Genomic DNA, 18,369 nt, shown 5'->3' on the forward strand with positions numbered 1-18,369 from the left:
GAAGAAGAAGAAGAAGAAGAAGAAGAAGGAGAAGAAGAAGAAGGTGGCAACCAAGGCTTAGCTGGGAAGTGGCAACCTCTCTGTGAAAAAGAAATGCTCAGTGGAACATGGGAGAACAGGGAGATGCTGAAAGAGATACATCTGTAGAAGGAACCTGAGGCGAGACTTTGAAGTGCTTTACTGGCCATGCAAGTGTTTGGACTTTCTTCTACTAAAAACAGAGACCTAATAGAAATCTTTATAAGCTGGAGACTGAAATAATCAACTCTGCTTTATGAAATGACTTTAAAAGACTCTGTATTTAAGCATTTAGAAAAGTATATCTCAGGCACATTTTCCCCACTTTTTCAAGTCAAACTTATTCTACTTTTCTTTGCCTGACACCATCCTCTTCATTTTCTTCAATTCACCATGGCAGCAGCAACCCAAATACCACAACAAAGGCAAGGTCATTACCTTGTCACAGAAGGGCAATTTTCTATTGTCCTTGCCTCTGTGCCCTCTGCTTTTTTTACTCTACGAATTATGGCCCACGATTGGGTCAGCAGATGTCAGCTGAACAAATGGCGCCTCCATCTATTTTGTGTAGCCTGATATTGTCTGAGAAACCTTCAAGGTTTGGCTAATAGTTGTGAATGGAATATGGAGAAACTCAGGAAACCAGAGACAATCTCAATGTTTCCAAATAAAGTCCTTGGAAACTCATTCTTCACAAAAGATAAGTGGTAAATCTTCATGCCAAGAGATTGAAGAGGAAAAGGCTCCCAGAAAAGCAGTTTTTAAAGGCTTTGATATGAATATCCAATTTGTAAAGAACTAAAGAAAGCTAAGGTAGAGGATTTGGAATGTAAGAGATGACAGGATAAGAGAAATAAACATCTTTCATAACATTATTCATTAATTGATGGCATATTTACCCACATGCTTCAGATTTTGAGTCTGATTTCTTTCAAAGCAAAATTTTAAAATATTGAAACCATTTAAACCAAGAAATTGTTCAAACCAAGAAATGTAGACCAAGAAATTGTTCAGAATACTTGACTAGATATACTAGCGATAGTAGAATACAAAGGTTAAGAATAATTGGTCTTCAATTTACCTCAAAATATTTGTAAATAATGGACATTGCTTCCATCTGGACTCAAAAAAGACAACAGATGATCAGGAGGGGGAGGAAGCCCAAGCGGTCAGTCTATCTTCTTTAATGGTAATACAGTCCAGATTTAGAATGGCTCTGATAGTCAGTCTCTCCCCTTTGAGAGTTTTCCCTCCTTATCCCTGCAAGAGCAGAGTCTTTGCCCTGAGAAGGGTAGGTCAAGTGGCCAGAGGACCAAAGCAACTTGACCTCTCAGAATTCTACCCCTGTGGAATAAATCTTAGAGGCTCTCCTACAAGAAATGAGAATCCTAAGAGTAGTCATGTAATGAACAGAGGTAGAGTGAAGAGATTAAAGAGTTAACATCTCAGGGTACTTACTAGCAAGGCTCAGAGTAAGAGCCAGAATCCTTGAACTAAGAACAAAGTGTGGCAAGTTAGAGAGAACACTGAAGTGAACACCATGTTTTATCAGCCCACAAGCCTATTTTGAAGCCAAAGCTCAGGCTTTGAAGGATGCCACTCTTCACCCTGGATATGACATACCTAATAACATCATCTCATATCTACTTGGGTCTGGGTTTCTGGAATAGAAGAAGGGGATATCAGGATCTCTATTCAGTGTAGCCAAAGTTCTTGATGAAGCTTCTGCAATAAGAGCAGTATGGATTCTTTGTATGGTGCCTGGGAAAATTTCAAGTTCCCTACAAGAAATGAAATGGATCTTGTGTGAGAATGTTCAGGAGACGGAGTGTGTAGATCTCTTGAGGAGGGTATCACTTTTCACTTGACCAAGCCCTGACCCAGACACCAGGAAAAATTGTTTTAATAGGCAGGCCAACAGGTTACCACATTCTTCTCAATTTGCAAGTGTGAATGTGAACTCTCTAAAGTCAAGGGGAAAGGTAAACATGATTACAATATCCCGCAACAGGAAATGAAGCCATCTGACACATGTTGAGCTGAGGTGATTCGCGAGCCACTCTCAAGAAACCAGATCCCTCTTCTCTCATTTTATGGGCGTGCTTCATCATCTTCAGCCAGTCTACTTCAGTGTCTTCTGACATGTCACCTCATTTAGCACCAAAGAAGCTCACTGATACCTCGGAGCACTTCACAAAAGAAGGGAGACACAGGCTAGCTGCCTCATGTTCTGTCCCTTAACTGAAGCTGCGCCCTCAGAGTCCTAGCAATGAGAAGGTGCAAGGTACTCTTTTTCCCTAAGAGTTGTATCTTTTATAGCCCAACTGACTCCACACACACACATACACACACACACACCTAGCAGGGTGCCCGAAGTTAACAAATACAAATATGGGACACTCAGTCTGTTAAATTTAAATTGCAGATAAACAGGAAATTTTTAAAATTTAAATATATCTAAAAATTGCATGGACAGATTTCAGGGATTTTTGCTTATGCACATGGTGTGCCTCACCAAGCAGGACACTACACAGGGGACAATGTCTCAGCATTGTCTCAGAAGGATGGGAGTGAGTAATATTAGAAAGAGTGGCTGGCCTCGTGGTCAGCTCTGTCAGCCTTATGATCTCGGGCAGGTGATTTATCCTTTCTAAGGTCCAGTGTCCTCAACTGTAAAGTGGGGATAATTCTAGTAATAACAACCAACATTTTCTGAGCACAATCTAAGCAGTAGACACTGTTCTTTACAAAATAAAATAAAATAAAATAATAAAATAAAATAAAATAAATAAAATAAAATAAAATAATAAAATAAAATAAATCTGTTTTTTTTCCTTATGTTGGTACTATGAGATAGATATAATTATCAGTATTCTCTGCATTTTATGTCTGGAGATCAACAGCATTGATAGGCCGGGTAAGTCGCCCAGGAACAGAATTACTCAGCAGCGAAGCTGGGATGGATTGGAATTCAGGAAGAAAGGTTAACTCCATAGTGTCAAGAAATAAGGTGTGTATGGCACCAGCCCAGTGACAGGTGTGTACTCAGCACTTAATCCACGCTGTTGCCAACCTTATCAGAGGCAGTTATACCTGGCCCTTAAAGAAGGCAGGCTACCACACGTGAGGAAATAGCCCCAAAGAAGAGTTAGAGATCCCTCCCAGCAGGAGCAAGTGCCTAAAACCCAACAGGAGGTCCCTGTGACTGTCTTCCACCCAGCTTCCCTCATCAGTTTTGATGAAGCCAAGCGAAAAAGTCAGAGGTTTTGCTGAAATCATTCTGACCTGAGAAGACCTTATATAATCACAGCCGGCTCTAGCCTGGATCCCTTCCACAGCCATGAGACTCGAGGGTATGTGCTGTCAGCAAGACTGCAAGGACCTGCCCGTTAGCATGTGGGCTTTACCTTTTTGTTGTTATTTGTCCGTTCATTTCCACCAAAGTGTTTATTGAGGTCCTTCTTTTTAAAAAAAAGATTTCATTTCTTTATTTGACAGAGAGAGAGACAGAGCACAAGTGGGGGGAGCTGCAGGCAGAGGGAGAGGGAGAAGCAGACTCTCCACTGAGCAGGGAGCCAGATGCAGGGCCTTGATTCCAGGACCCTTGAATCATGACCTGAGCCAAAGGCAGATGCTTAATTGACTGAGTCACTCAGGCACCCCTATTGGGTTCCTTCTATATTAGATCAGTTGCATGTTGGGCTAGGTTCTCTGAGTACCAATATTAATACACAATCATGCCATCTTGGGGAGACAGATCTTTAAAGAGAAGATTTCGGTTGGAGAGTGATGCACACAGCAACAGCAGAGGTGGCTCAGAGCTCAGAGACAGCAGGCTACTGAAGGCAGAGAGGGTAGAGAGGGACCGTGGGGAGACCAGAAAAGCCTCCATAGAGGCAATGATGATGGATTTGGACTTGAGGGAGGATTCTTATAGCCATTTGTTGAGTTCCTACTATGTGTCTGGGATTTCTTACCTGTTTTAATTTACTTCATAAGAAAGGCACTACTATTATCCTCATTTTACAGATGAAGAGAAATACAGACACAGAAAACCAAGCTCCAATAACTTGCCCCCAATTACACAACTATTATGCAGCTAAGCTCGGGTTTGAACCCAGACATCGAGCTTCAGAGTCCATGCCTTCTACAACTAGGCTCTTCTAGTCGAACACAGGGTTTCCTGGTTAGGAAGGAGGACAGGTATCACAGCCAGTGACTAACAAATTCAGAGAAGCATCCATTGCGATGTATGGGGAGAGAGATGGCAGGAGCAGGACATGAACCTGGAGAGCCGAGCTGGGCAGGACCCCTCTACTATGATGGTCTTTTGGATTTTCTTTGTAAATTATGAGAAATCCTGGAGGGATTTGAAGCAATGGAACAAGGATCAACTTTGCATTTTTAGAAAGATCACTCTGAAATAGGGAGGACACATTGGATGAGAATTTTGCTGCGGGCTGAGAGATCAATTAGAAGACTCTTGCGGTGATCCAACTCAGGGAACTCCTGTCTGCCTGTGAGGTAGCCTCTCATTGTAGTTTTAACTTGTATTTCCCTGATGATGATGAGGGATGTGGAGCATCTTTTCCGGTGTCTGTTGGCCATCTGATGTCTTCTTTGTGAAAATGTCTGCTCCTGTCTTCTACCTATTGTTTAATTGGATTATTCATCTTTGGGGTGTTGAGTGTCATAAGTTCTTTATATATTTTGGATACTAACCCTTTATAGGGTATGTCATTTGGAAATATCTTCTTGCATTCTGCAGGTTGCCTTTTAGTTTTGATTGTTTCCTTTGCTGTCCAGATGCTTTCTATTTTGATGAAGTCTTGGTAGTTTATTTTTGCTTTTGTTTCCCTTGCCTCAGGAGACATATTCTGTCTAGAAAGAAGTTACTATGGAGAGGTCGCTACCAGTGTTCACCTCTAGGATTTTTATGTATGTTAACTAACTGGAATTTAAATAAAAACTTAAAAAAAAAAAAGACTCACATCCTTTTTTTTTTTTTTTTTGGAATACTGTGGTACTCCAGCAGTATACCTAGTATGCAGGGATCTTTCAGAGAATTAATGTTATTTGAAAAGGATAATAAAATAGCTGGGAATATATCTGCGCACTTTATCCAAGAATCCTACCTCCAGGTACAATAAGGTAATTAATTGTAAGGCAAGATGATCCAATCATTGAAAATGGGTGTTGTAGTTTGACCCCAGTAAACTATAAACCCTATAATCCTTTCTAAATGTAACTGCAAATCTTCTTTGTTTTTCAATAAATATTTAGGAACAGGACTGCAGAAGGTGACTGTATTTCAAAACTCCTAATTGCTCTAAGGAAAGCATCTGTAGACTGAGGTATTAACACACCTAACTGCTGGTAAGATGCATTTATCACCCAAGATGATCAACCAAGATGCAAGCAATGACTCTTCTAATCTTTGAGTGAGTAGGGGTGGAAAATTGATAGCTGCATTGGCTCTCCCTGAGCTATTTTACATCTTGCACTTTTTAGATCCAATTTGTCTTTTATTGATAGTCTGTGTAATACAATCCCATTCTGTTTCACTACTACAGTGTATAATTTTACCTTTGTTCCTGTATTTTATTTTTAGATATTCACTCTTCTCTATTCCACATGCACTCAGTTTTTAAAGTCAAAGTATCTACTGATACCTTGTCCTCAGCTGTTTTGTTTTGTTATTTTTCTTCTACTCAACTAATTTATTCAACAGGTATGTATCGAGCATCTGTTTGGGGCCAGGCATTACACTCATCTCTCTGAAAAGCAGTGAACCAAACAGATAAAGTCACTCCTGCCATCAGACTTGGACTAGTGTGGAGAAGACAGACGGCATACTAATCAAACACATAAAAATATTGGAGTCGAATCACGCTGATGGATCGAGCTAAAGGTTTTGTTTTTTTTTTTTTTTTTTTTTTTTTTTTTATATTTTATTGGTGTTCAATTTACTAACATACAGAATAACACCCAGTGCCCGTCACCCATTCACTCCCACCCCCCGCCCTCCTCCCCTTCTACCACCCCTAGTTCGTTTCCCAGAGTTAGCAGTCTTTACGTTCTGTCTCCCTTTCTGATATTTCCCACACATTTCTTCTCCCTTCCCTTATTTTCCCTTTCACTATTATTTATATTCCCCAAATGAATGAGAACATATAATGTTTGTCCTTCTCCGACTGACTTACTTCACTCAGCATAATACCCTCCAGTTCCATCCACGTTGAAGCAAATGGTGGGTATTTGTCATTTCTAATAGCTGAGTAATATTCCATTGTATACATAAACCACATCTTCTTTATCCATTCATCTTTCGTTGGACACCGAGGCTCCTTCCACAGTTTGGCTATCGTGGTCATTGCTGCTAGAAACATCGGGGTGCAGGTGTCCCGGCGTTTCATTGCATTTGTATCTTTGGGGTAAATCCCCAACAGTGCAATTGCTGGGTCGTAGGGCAGGTATATTTTTAACTGTTTGAGGAACCTCCACACAGTTTTCCAGAGTGGCTGCACCAGTTCACATTCCCACCAACAGTGTAAGAGGGTTCCCTTTTCTCCGCATCCTCTCCAACATTTGTGGTTTCCTGCCTTGTTAATTTTCCCCATTCTCACTGGTGTGAGGTGGTATCTCATTGTAGTTTTGATTTGTATTTCCCTGATGGCAAGTGATGCAGAGCATTTTCTCATATGCATGTTGGCCATGTCCATGTCTTCCTCTGTGAGATTTCTGTTCATGTCTTTTGCCCATTTCATGATTGGATTGTTTGTTTCTTTGGTGTTGAGTTTAATAAGTTCTTTATAGATCTTGGAAACTAGCCCTTTATCTGATATGTCATTTGCAAATATCTTCTCCCATTCTATAGGTTGTCTTTGAGTTTTGTTGACTGTATCCTTTGCTGTGCAAAAGCTTCTTATCTTGATGAAGTCCCAATAGTTCATTTTTGCTTTTGTTTCTTTTGCCTTCGTGGATGTATCTTGCAAGAAGTTACTATGGCCGAGTTCAAAAAGGGTGTTGCCTGTGTTCTTCTCTAGGATTTTGATGGAATCTTGTCTCACATTTAGATCTTTCATCCATTTTGAGTTTATCTTTGTGTATGGTGAAAGAGAGTGGTCTAGTTTCATTCTTCTGCATGTGGATGTCCAATTTTCCCAGCACCATTTATTGAAGAGACTGTCTTTCTTCCAATGGATAGTCTTTCCTCCTTTATCGAATATTAGTTGCCCATAAAGTTCAGGGTCCACTTCTGGATTCTCTATTCTGTTCCACTGATCTATGTGTCTGTTTTTGTGCCAGTACCACACTGTCTTGATGACCACAGCTTTGTAGTACAACCTGAAATCTGGCATTGTGATGCCCCCAGATATGGTTTTCTTTTTTAAAATTCCCCTGGCTATTCGGGGTCTTTTCTGATTCCACACAAATCTTAAAATAATTTGTTCTAACTCTCTGAAGAAAGTCCATGGTATTTTGATAGGGATTGCATTAAATGTGTACATTGCCCTGGGTAACATTGACGTTTTTACAATATTAATTCTGCCAATCCATGAGCATGGAATATTTTTCCATCTCTTTGTGTCTTCCTCAATTTCTTTCAGAAGTGTTCTATAGTTTTGAGGGTATAGATCCTTTACATCTTTGGTGAGGTTTATTCCTAGGTATCTTATGCTTTTGGGTGCAATTGTAAATGGGATTGACTCCTTAATTTCTCTTTCTTCAGTCTCATTGTTAGTGTATAGAAATGCCACTGACTTCTGGGCATTGATTTTGTATCCTGCCACGCTACCGAATTGCTGTATGAGTTCTAGCAATCTTGGGGTGGAGACTTTTGGGTTTTCTATGTAGAGTATCATGTCATCGGCGAAGAGGGAGAGTTTGACTTCTTCTTTGCCAATTTGAATGCCTTTAATGTCTTTTTGTTGTCTGATTGCTGAGGCTAGGACTTCCAGTACTATGTTGAATAGCAGTGGTGAGAGTGGACATCCCTGTCTTGTTCCTGATCTTAGGGGAAAGGCTCCCAGTGCTTCCCCATTGAGAATGATATTTGCTGTGGGCTTTTCATAGATAGCTTTTAAGATGTCGAGGAATGTTCCCTCTATCCCTACACTCTGAAGAGTTTTGATCAGGAATGGATGCTGTATTTTGTCAAATGCTTTCTCTGCATCCAATGAGAGGATCATATGGTTCTTGGTTTTTCTCTTGCTGATATGATGAATCACATTGATTGTTTTACGGGTGTTGAACCAGCCTTGTGTCCCAGGGATAAATCCTACTTGGTCATGGTGAATAATTTTCTTAATGAATTGTTGGATCCTATTGGCCAGTATCTTGTTGAGAATTTTTGCATCCATGTTCATCAGGGATATTGGTCTGTAATTCTCCTTTTTGGCGGGGTCTTTGTCTGGCTTTGGAATTAAGGTGATGCTGGCTTCATAGAACGAATTTGGAAGTACTCCATCTCTTTCTATCTTTCCAAACAGCTTTAGGAGAATAGGTATGATTTCTTCTTTAAACGTTTGATAAAATTCTCCTGGGAAGCCATCTGGCCCTGGACTCTTGTGTCTTGGGAGGTTTTTGATGACTGCTTCAATTTCCTCCCTGGTTATTGGCCTGTTCAGGTTTTCTATTTCTTCCTGTTCCAGTTTTGGTAGTTTGTGGCTTTCCAGGAATGCGTCCATTTCTTCTAGATTGCCTAATTTATTGGCGTATAGCTGTTCATAATATGTTTTTAAAATCGTTTGTATTTCCTTGGTGTTGGTAGTGATCTCTCCTTTCTCATTCATGATTTTATTAATTTGAGTCTTCTCTCTCTTCTTTTTAATAAGGCTGGCTAATGGTTTATCTATCTTATTAATTCTTTCAAAGAACCAACTCCTGGTTCTGTTGATCTGTTCCACAGTTCTTCTGGTCTCGATTTCGTTGAGTTCTGCTCGAATCTTTATTAGCTCCCTTCTTCTCTTGGGTGTAGGATCTATTTGCTGTTTTTTCTCTAGCTCCTTTATGTGTAAGGTTAGCTTTTGTATTTGAGTTCTTTCCAGTTTTTGAATGGATGCTTGTATTGCGATGTATTTCCCCCTTAGGACTGCTTTTGCTGCATCCCAAAGATTTTGAACGGTTGTATCTTCATTCTCATTAGTTTCCATGAATCTTTTTAATTCTTCCTTAATTTCCTGGTTGACCCTTTTATCTTTTAGCAGGATGGTCCTTAACCTCCATGTGTTTGAGGTCCTTCCAAACTTCTTGTTGTGATTTAGTTCTAATTTCAAGGCATTATGGTCCGAGAATATGCAGGGGACAATCCCAATCTTTTGGTATCGGTTCAGACCTGATTTGTGACCCAATATGTGGTCTATTCTGGAGAAAGTTCCATGTGCGCTTGAGAAGAATGTGTATTCAGTTGAGTTTGGATGTAAAGTTCTGTAGATATCTGTGAAATCTATCTGGTCCAGTGTATCATTTAAAGCTCTCGTTTCTTTGGAGATGTTTTGCTTAGAAGACCTATCGAGTATAGAAAGAGCTAGATTGAAGTCACCAAGTATAAGTGTATTATTATCTAAGTATTTCTTCACTTTGGTTAATAATTGATTTATATATTTGGCAGCTCCCACATTCGGAGCATATATATTGAGGATTGTTAAGTCCTCTTGTTGAATAGATCCTTTAAGTATGAGATAGTGTCCCTCTTCATCTCTCACTACAGTCTTTGGGGTAAATTTTAGTTTATCTGATATAAGGATGGCTACCCCTGCTTTCTTTTGAGGACCATTCGAATGGTAAATGGTTCTCCAACCTTTTATTTTCAGGCTGTAGGTGTCCTTCTGTCTAAAATGAGTCTCTTGTAGACAGCAAATAGATGGGTCCTGCTTTTTTATCCAGTCTGAAACCCTGCGCCTTTTGATGGGGTCATTAAGCCCGTTCACATTCAGAGTTACTATTGAGAGATATGAGTTTAGTGTCATCATGGTATCTATTCAGTCTTTGTTTTTGTGGACTGTTCCACTGAACTTCTTCTTAAAGGGGAATTTTAAGAGGCCCCCTTAAAATTTCTTGCAGAGCTGGTTTGGAGGTCACATATTCTTTTAGTTGCTGCCTGTCTTGGAAGCTCTTTATCTCTCCTTCCATTTTGAATGAGAGCCTTGCTGGATAAAGTATTCTTGGTTGCATGTTCTTCTCATTTAGGATCCTGAATATATCCTGCCAGCCCTTTCTGGCCTGCCAGGTCTCTGTGGAGAGGTCTGCTGTTACCCTAATACTCCTCCCCATAAAAGTCAGGGATTTCTTGTCTCTTGCTGCTTTAAGGATCTTCTCTTTATCTTTGGAATTTGCAAGCTTCACAATTAAATGTCGAGGTGTTGAACGGTTTTTATTGATTTTAGGGGGGGATCTCTCTATTTCCTGGATCTGAATGCCTGTTTCCCTTCCCAGATTAGGAAAGTTTTCAGCTAGAATTTGTTCAAATACATATTCTGGCCCTCTGTCCCTTTCGGCGCCCTCGGGAACCCCAATTAAACGTAGGTTTTTCTTCCTCAGGCTGTCGTTTATTTCCCTTAATCTATCTTCATGGTCTTTTAATTGTTTGTCTCTTTTTTCCTCAGTTTCCCTCTTTGCTATCAACTTGTCTTCTAGGTCACTCACTCGTTCTTCCACCTCGTTAACCCTCGTCGTTAGGACTTCTAGTTTGGATTGCATCTCATTCAATTGATTTTTAATTTCTGCCTGATTAGCTCTAAATTCTGCAGTCATGAAGTCTCTTGAGTCCTTTATACTTTTTTCTAGAGCCACCAGTAGGTGTATAATAGTGCTTCTGAATTGGCTTTCTGACATTGAATTGTAATCCAGATTTTGTAACTCTGTGGGAGAGAGGACTGTTTCTGATTCTTTCTTTTGAGGTGAGGTTTTCCTTCTAGTCATTTTGCTCAGTGCAGAGTGGCCAAAAGCAAGTTGTATTGGGAAAAAGAGAAAAAGAGAGGAGAGAAAGAAGGAAAGAAAAGAGAAAGAGAAAAAAAAAAGGGGAAGAAAAAGAAAAAAAAAACGAAAAAAAAAAGGGAAGAAAAAGAGAAAGAAAAAGAAAGGAGAAAAAAAAGGGGGTGGGGGAAGGAAACAAATCAAAAAGCAAAACAAAACAAAAACAAAAACAAAAACAAACAAACAAAAAAAGAACCACCGGGGAGTATCTTCTGATTCTGTGTACTTTAAGTCCCTTGGCTTCTCCTGGAAGTTGTCCGTCTAGCTGGTGTTCTGGGGGAGGGGCCTGTTGTGCTGATTTTCAGGTGTTAGCAGTTGGGGGAGCTGCTGTGCCCCTGCCTGGTGCAGGGCTCGGTGGGGGTTGTTTACCCCGTGAGGCCGCAGGAGGAAGAGCCCCAGTGGCGGGGCAGCTCTGGAAACCTGGATTCAGCTCCGGCAGGAACTCCGTCTGCAGGGCCTGGAGGCTCCGGGGCGGGGCCGCTGCTCTGCTCAGCTCGGGGCAGGAGCGTCCTCGCTGTCCTGGGCCCTCCCGGCCTCTGCCTGTCCCGGGGGAGGCGGGATCCTGGGCTGTGTCCCGGCGCCCTGTGCTCCGGAGCCTGCGCTGTTGGATTCGCGCTCCCGGGCCGCGCAGCCCCCTCCGCGGAGCCGCCGCCCGAGCCCCTCCGAGCTGCTCCTGGAACCGCGCAGCCCCCTCCGCACGGAGCCTCTTCCTCTGCCCGAGCCCCTCCGAGCTGCTCCCGGGGCCGCGCAGCCCCCTCCGCGGAGCCGCCGCCCGAGCCCCCCGAGCTGCTCCGGGTCCCGCCGGGTCCCGCCGTGCGCGCTGCAGCCCTTAGGGAGCTCGGCGCACTCTCCCGGGGCGCAGGTGCCTGTTAGTGTCCCCGGGAGCCCGAGGGCATCCCCGCCCTCCTGGGTCCTGCTCCAACTCCCCACGAGCCCCTTTCCCCCGGGAAGGTCGGTGCAGCTCCTGCTCCTCCGGGACGGGGCTCTCCTGTCCTGGGGACACTCGCCCCGGCCTCAGCCCGGCTCCTCGCGGGGCCCCTCCCCCTTGGAGGCCTTTGTTCCTTTATTTCTTTTTCCCCGTCTTCCTACCTTGATAGATGCGTGAACTCTTCTCACTGTTGCATTCCAGCTGGTCTCTCTTTAAATCTCAGGCCGAATTCATAGATTTTCAGGATAATTTGAAGGTTTTCTAGGTAGTTTGGTGGAGACAGGTGATTTGGAGACCCTACTCTTCCGCCATCTTGCTCCTCCCCCGAGCTAAAGGTTTTGGATTGTAATTTGGAGCTTAATGGACTTAAAATGCACTTACCCTTATATTGATATGTCTCTAGATATCTGATAATCCTCTAGATTTTACTCAATAACAAAGTATGAATGGTCTAGAATTGACAACAGGGCCTTGGGACACAGCATCGGACAGGAAGTCAAAGGACTCATTCTTGACTTCTTTGCCAACAATTCTAATTTATTGGAAAATAACTATTGTTATTTTTTGGGAAATAAATATATTTTTATAACTTTCCTACACCCCATCTAGATGAGAACCACCGCAGGACTTAGGTTTCTGTAATGCCTAAAACAGCAACTAATGTGTTCACAGAAACAATCAATTTTTCCAGAGAAACTCTCATGACTCAAAGTTAATCTGTTCCAAGGAAAGGAACTGGAATTGGTTACTGACATGCAATCATTCATTTCTTATTTTACCAACAGTAATTAAATTGCCCGGAACTGTTGTCATTTAACAGCCTATTAATTGACTAATGTGCATTACTTGCATTCAGAGTATAGGTAAAATCCAGGGATTAAGCAACAAGGAAAAGAGATTTGCAAACTCTGCCTGTCATCCCAAAAGGGGTAAATGTACCGCCGATTGCAAGGTAATTTTTAAATGCACAAAGAGTATGTGTTTCCAAAGAGGGGCTTATGTCAATCTGGAATAACAGCAGCAACAGTAGCCTGTAGCCTTCCTGGGAGAGCCCAGTTTGATCTCCTGAAACCCTGCTCATGAATAGAAGGACCCTGCTCATGTGAAGGACCCATCACAAAGATGCCTCCTCTGCTCTAACCTCTTTTCCCATGAATGATTGCATTCACTTTTGCCAATTCATCCCCAGATTGCTTTTAGGACTTGTTCTTTTACATTCTTAGTAGGAGCATTCCTATTTTTCTAATGCTTATGTAGCACTTTGCTATGCGCCCATGCTCTATTTTCTTTTCCAATTGCAGAATTCTAAACATAAGTGGTTTAAACATAAATGGAACATTGTGGCATATTCTGAGGGTCTGGACTGGTACATTTGTCCTAGCCTGAGGTTTCCTGAGATTTCTGCAACTTTGAGTTTCCAGTATATCAAATAGGCCTGGAACATGGAAGATGTCAAATGATGTTCTGTGAATTGGATTGGAATAAGAAATAATGTACTATTAATAAGGTCAAAATGAAGTGACAAAATTGGCATTCACCAGCATTATTAAAAGTTGCAGTTCTGGAATCTCATCATGTTAAATTGCTAGTAACCCAAAGGCAAGCATCTCTTTCACTCATAAAATTTTCTTCAAAGTATATTATCCCCAAACAACATTTCTATTGAATTACTCTCAGAACTACTACGGGTCCATGTCTCCTTTCTGAAGCCAGAAGATTTCCTTTTCTTAGACTTCCGGCAGAAAGTCTCTATTAAGGTCACATCACCCTTGCCAGGAAACCTTTTTGTCTAGACTCACTATGGTCCCAGTAAGCACTTAAACTTCCTTCTGTTTCTGAGTAGTGTGTTCTGCTGACCTTGCCTGTGTAGTCTCCCTAGAGGCAAATGCTTTTACTGCTCAATGCCTCAGTTTACTGTCTGTAAAATGGAGATGATAGTACCTCCTAACTTCCTGATGCATGAGCAAGTTGGAGAATTACTTTGACAGGGAACTGGAAGTATGGAGGGGGCTGAATAAAGTCAGATGGCAGAGTTCTTCTGTCCACTTGGGATCCTTGATAACCCATTTTCTCTTGCTTCTCTTCCATCAGGAATGACAGTAAGTAGTCTCACATTTCTCCAATAGAATTGACCCACAGAAATAAGAACATTGGTTCTTTGTATAAATAATATAAATGTAAAATATTTGTATAATTATGCATTTATAAAGTATCAATAAAATACAAGGTATAAGATTAAGTAGTGCACCCTTAAACATAAATTCCTAATTAACTCGTCTACTCTTAGCTAATTGCTGACAAAGAGGCCTTCCTTGTAAGTGGGCAACGTGGATGATTTTGTAGGTATGAATGAATTAGTGCAAGACGAGATTATAAGTGTCTCTGTGCCCACTTAGGCTGATGTGTGACCGTTGTTAAGTCTGAACCTCTCTTTTCTCATCCATGAAATGTCACGTTGAAACAGGTGGCTTCTAAGGTATTCTTCCAAGAGTCTTTGTAAATTAAAGAAAACTGACTGCGTTAATGGAAAGGGGATCCAATTAGGCTTTGTGTATTTGTCTGAAATTAAGACCAGCTCTAATCAAACTTTTCTAAGGAGAGTCAAATATATTTTGTTTTTCTTTGTGGATTCTGTGCAAGACAATTTAATACTCCAATCATTTTAATACTCCAACCATTTCCTCCAACCAATCTAGCCATAACATTACCAGGTTCCCTGTCAATGATTTTAAGATCAAATTTCTGTTACAATGTAAAATCCATAGTATCTGTTTGTGAATGGCTGCTAGAAGAGAATAATGACTAACTAGTCCATCCTGAATCCCTTCAAATCATCTTCTATCAGAAATCAGAACTATGATGCCCAAATACATGTAGATTTCCTGTGGCACATCACTAGAGTTCCCATAGAGTAACATCTTCCCTCCGAGCAATACTTTCTAAATACAGACCTTCAACCAACATGGATGCACCTGTCTATATCTACTCTTTAATTCTGCAAGATAATTTGATTCAGTGCTTACTACTATATATACAGAATATTACACCAAAGCACTTGTCTCTGCTCAAGGTTCAGGGTAGCGGCTCTGGGTCCTTTCTCCACATTACTTCCAAGATACCATGAGAAGTTCCCGTCCATACATTTCCATCTTAGAGGCATGTGATTCTAAGCCTTATTTCTAATTATGGACTGAAAAGTCTCATTTCATAATAAAGAGATGGCTGACATCAGGAGAGACTCGAGGAGTTTTGGGAAGGCTGAGGGATGCCTCCTAATGTGCTGTATTAAGTAGAATAGATTCACTCCTTTGCCAAAGGCCAAACAGCATCTAACACAGGAGAGTATTGCCTGGCACAGTGCAACCCCATTAAAAGCAATAAATAAACACATTCAGCTTATATCTGGATGGTGTTCCCAAATTTGAATTCAAATAACTACACGATGCATTTTAATAACAAATTGCTGATCTGAGATTTTCCTAGGAGCATCCATTGTGTTTCATAAATTGATGGTTCAAGTAATCCCTCTGTAGAAATCTGTAGACTGAGCAGCCGGACTGTCTGGATTATAAATTGCAACATTATTTTTTCCTAAATCCCCAACATTCATGATTTCGTTTCAGTAAAACAGTAATTTAAACAATGACTAAATGTGTAAGAAAAAAATACATTGAAGGCTATAGAACAATTTATTAATAATGGTAGGACATTTTCTGCAGTACTTTTAATGCATCACTCAGGACTGTATTGATTCGGCATCAAAGTTCTTGGAAACAAGCCTCTTACCAATATCAAAGATCCTGATGTTGTAATTGAACTAGAAAATGTAAGATTTCTACTGTTCCTGCTGAGAATTCTTCCCAATAAATGTGTGTTTTCCACTGGGGCTAAAACCATTGCTACTTGTGTTTTTAATTTTTCCTCCTGTTTCTTTTTCATATTATTCAGTTTTCTTTTTTTCTTCTTTTACCAGAAAAAAAACAGACATATGAGACACTATTTATTCCTCTAAGACAACTTGCACTTTAGGGGGCCATTTGAATGATAAACTTTGTTATAACTTATAGCCAGAAAATCACCAGTGTGCAGCGTGAAAGAACTGGAAAATGTATTAATGTTTAACTCTATAAAGGTGGTTGGGTGGAATTTTTAGTGGAGATGAGCTTTCACTATTTTTCCCATTGCTTTACACGTTTTCCTATAAAAATATTTAAGAAATATCTCCATTTGCAGCCTCGTTGAGGACACAGGACATACACCTCTGAACTTAATGAGTTACATATTAATGCATTAGCGCCACAGCATCATTTTCTGGGAAGACATAGAACACTCAACTAATGTTATGGTTCCAATTCTAGTGCTTAGTAGACATATGACTTTGGGGAAGTTGTGTTGTGTCTTTGAGCATCTGAAAGTGAAGGGATTGGGTGAGGCCATCTCTAAGGACCTCCCACTGATGTAAACTACCTTGTCTGAGTGTTTTCATTTTTTTTTTTTTTAAGATAAATAAGTTTATTCATGAGAGACACAGAGAGAGGGAGAGAGAGAGAGGCAGAGACACAGGCAAAGGGAGAAGCAGGCTCCATGCCGGGAGCCTGACATGGGACTCGATCCTGGGACTCCAGGATCACGCCCTGGGCTGAAGGCAGGCGCTAAACTGCTCAGCCACCCAGGGATCCCATCTGAGTGTTTTCAGAAGCTTGCAGAAAGTAAAAAAGAGCTACTTGAGGAAATCTCACTCGAACTTTCAGCATTAGGAGACTTGAGCCCTTTCCAGTGGAATGGAATCATTCTAATAAGAGGAGTTCTTAGGAAAAACATTATGATGAGTTTCATTGGGGGTGGGAATGGACTTAGCTCACTCACAGCCATAGAACCAGTATCTCCTCACCATAGTACTGGGACTGTAGAACCTGGATGTAGTAAATGCTATGGTGTGCTACTTAGTTGCCCCCTTCAGGACTGAGACATCTGTTCATCAATGACCTTGGAATGTTGGTTTCTGATGTCTCAGTCACATTCCTCCCTGGGAATTACTCTCAGCTGAAGAGAATTGTTAATCTTCTTCTCCTGGGAGAAGTTATCTCCTCTTAATCAAAGTTATCCTCTCTTCCTGGGAATACTCTGCTTCTTTTTCTTTTTTTTTTTTTTTTAAGATTTTATTTATTTATTTGAGAGAGAGTGAGCATGAGCAATGGGGAGGGCCAGAGGGAGAGGGAGAAGCAGGCTCCCCAGTAAGCAGAAAGCCTGACTCAGGGTACAGGATCAATTCCAGGACCTGGAGATCATGACCGGAGCCAAAGGTGGACACTTAACCATCTGAGCCACCCAAGTGCCCCAGGAGTAGTCTGCTTCTATTGGTCATTCAGTGCAGGGAGTGTACAAAGGTTTAATTCCTTTGCCACAATTTGAGACAACCCTGAAGGGTCATCACAGCTCAGGGTGCCGCATAATATTGCAGGATCTTCTGAGTTCTCTGCCAAATTTTGCTTCCCTTGTTTCCTTCTGGATGATGGATACAAGAGCAACCCCCAGGAAACTTCCTATTCAGGAGATGGAAAATGAAAGCTTAAGTGTTAAAAACCCATTGGGTGAATTTGAGGACTGTAATGATCCATTATCTTTGGCCAAGGAGCAAAGCTGTATGATGAAATACCCTATAGGCTTCTCTGGATTCTATTTACATGTCCCTTGCACTGTGCACAGAAATCCTTATTCTCCTTGCTAGTCAGTATCAATAACAAAGGACAAGAATATGACTAGCATTATGCTTTAGCTTTTGCATAGCTTAAGAGTTTAAAATGTCTGAAATGTCTTAGTTACAGACTCTAACATAGAAGCATTGTCTTATGTCAAATAGGATCCATACAACAAAAATAGATGAATAGGCATAAAAGACCCTAGAATTGTATAGTAAATTTATGTTTGTTTCAACAAATAACTATTTTTTCTTTTTAAATAGCTTTTGACATCCAACTAACTGGGTCCTGTTGGAGATTGAACAACTGATCTTGGGATACCAAGTAACCAGGCAATCTGAGTTGACTAGTAAGACCTAGATGTTATATACTCGATTTGTTCACAAATTCACTTCTTTCCAGAACCATTCTGTCATTAACCAAAGGGATTTATATGTATTGGAAGTGAGCTGGCCAGGAAGACACAAGGAAATTTCATATGCATGTTGTTCACAGTCCCAGAACATCTACTCCTATCACAATTCTACACTCTCTTAAATAACTGATGGCCTACTGGGCAGCCTCCTGGGAGCCTCAAAATATTTTGAGTTCAACAGATAGGCAGTGGTATTGTCTCTGTACAAAATGTCAGTATAGTATTTTAGCCACATTCAGAAGTGACCCAAGATGATTGTGGAGAAGGGAAATATATTGAACAGAATGTCAATGATTACATCTCAGCCACTTTATCTGCAGAAAGAGAGAGAT

General features: G+C 41.0%; 1 long non-coding RNA gene across 4 annotated transcripts in view; it reads left to right on the forward strand.

Annotated features, from left to right (window-relative positions):
• Positions 1 to 18,369, forward strand: part of LOC111094068 — a 53,886-nt gene that overhangs the window by 17,574 nt on the left and 17,943 nt on the right. For 3 of the 4 annotated variants that reach the window (XR_005384124.1, XR_005384125.1, XR_005384127.1), the window contains 3 exons: positions 5,302 to 5,459; positions 5,750 to 5,929; positions 17,886 to 17,971. This is a non-coding gene — a long non-coding RNA (uncharacterized LOC111094068). The remainder of the gene's footprint in view (positions 1 to 5,301; positions 5,460 to 5,749; positions 5,930 to 17,885; positions 17,972 to 18,369) is intronic. The other variant, XR_005384126.1, reaches the window with a different exon arrangement.

Source organism: Canis lupus, chromosome 35, assembly GCF_011100685.1.
Source record: "Canis lupus familiaris isolate Mischka breed German Shepherd chromosome 35, alternate assembly UU_Cfam_GSD_1.0, whole genome shotgun sequence".
Taxonomy (NCBI): Eukaryota; Metazoa; Chordata; class Mammalia; order Carnivora; family Canidae; genus Canis; species Canis lupus.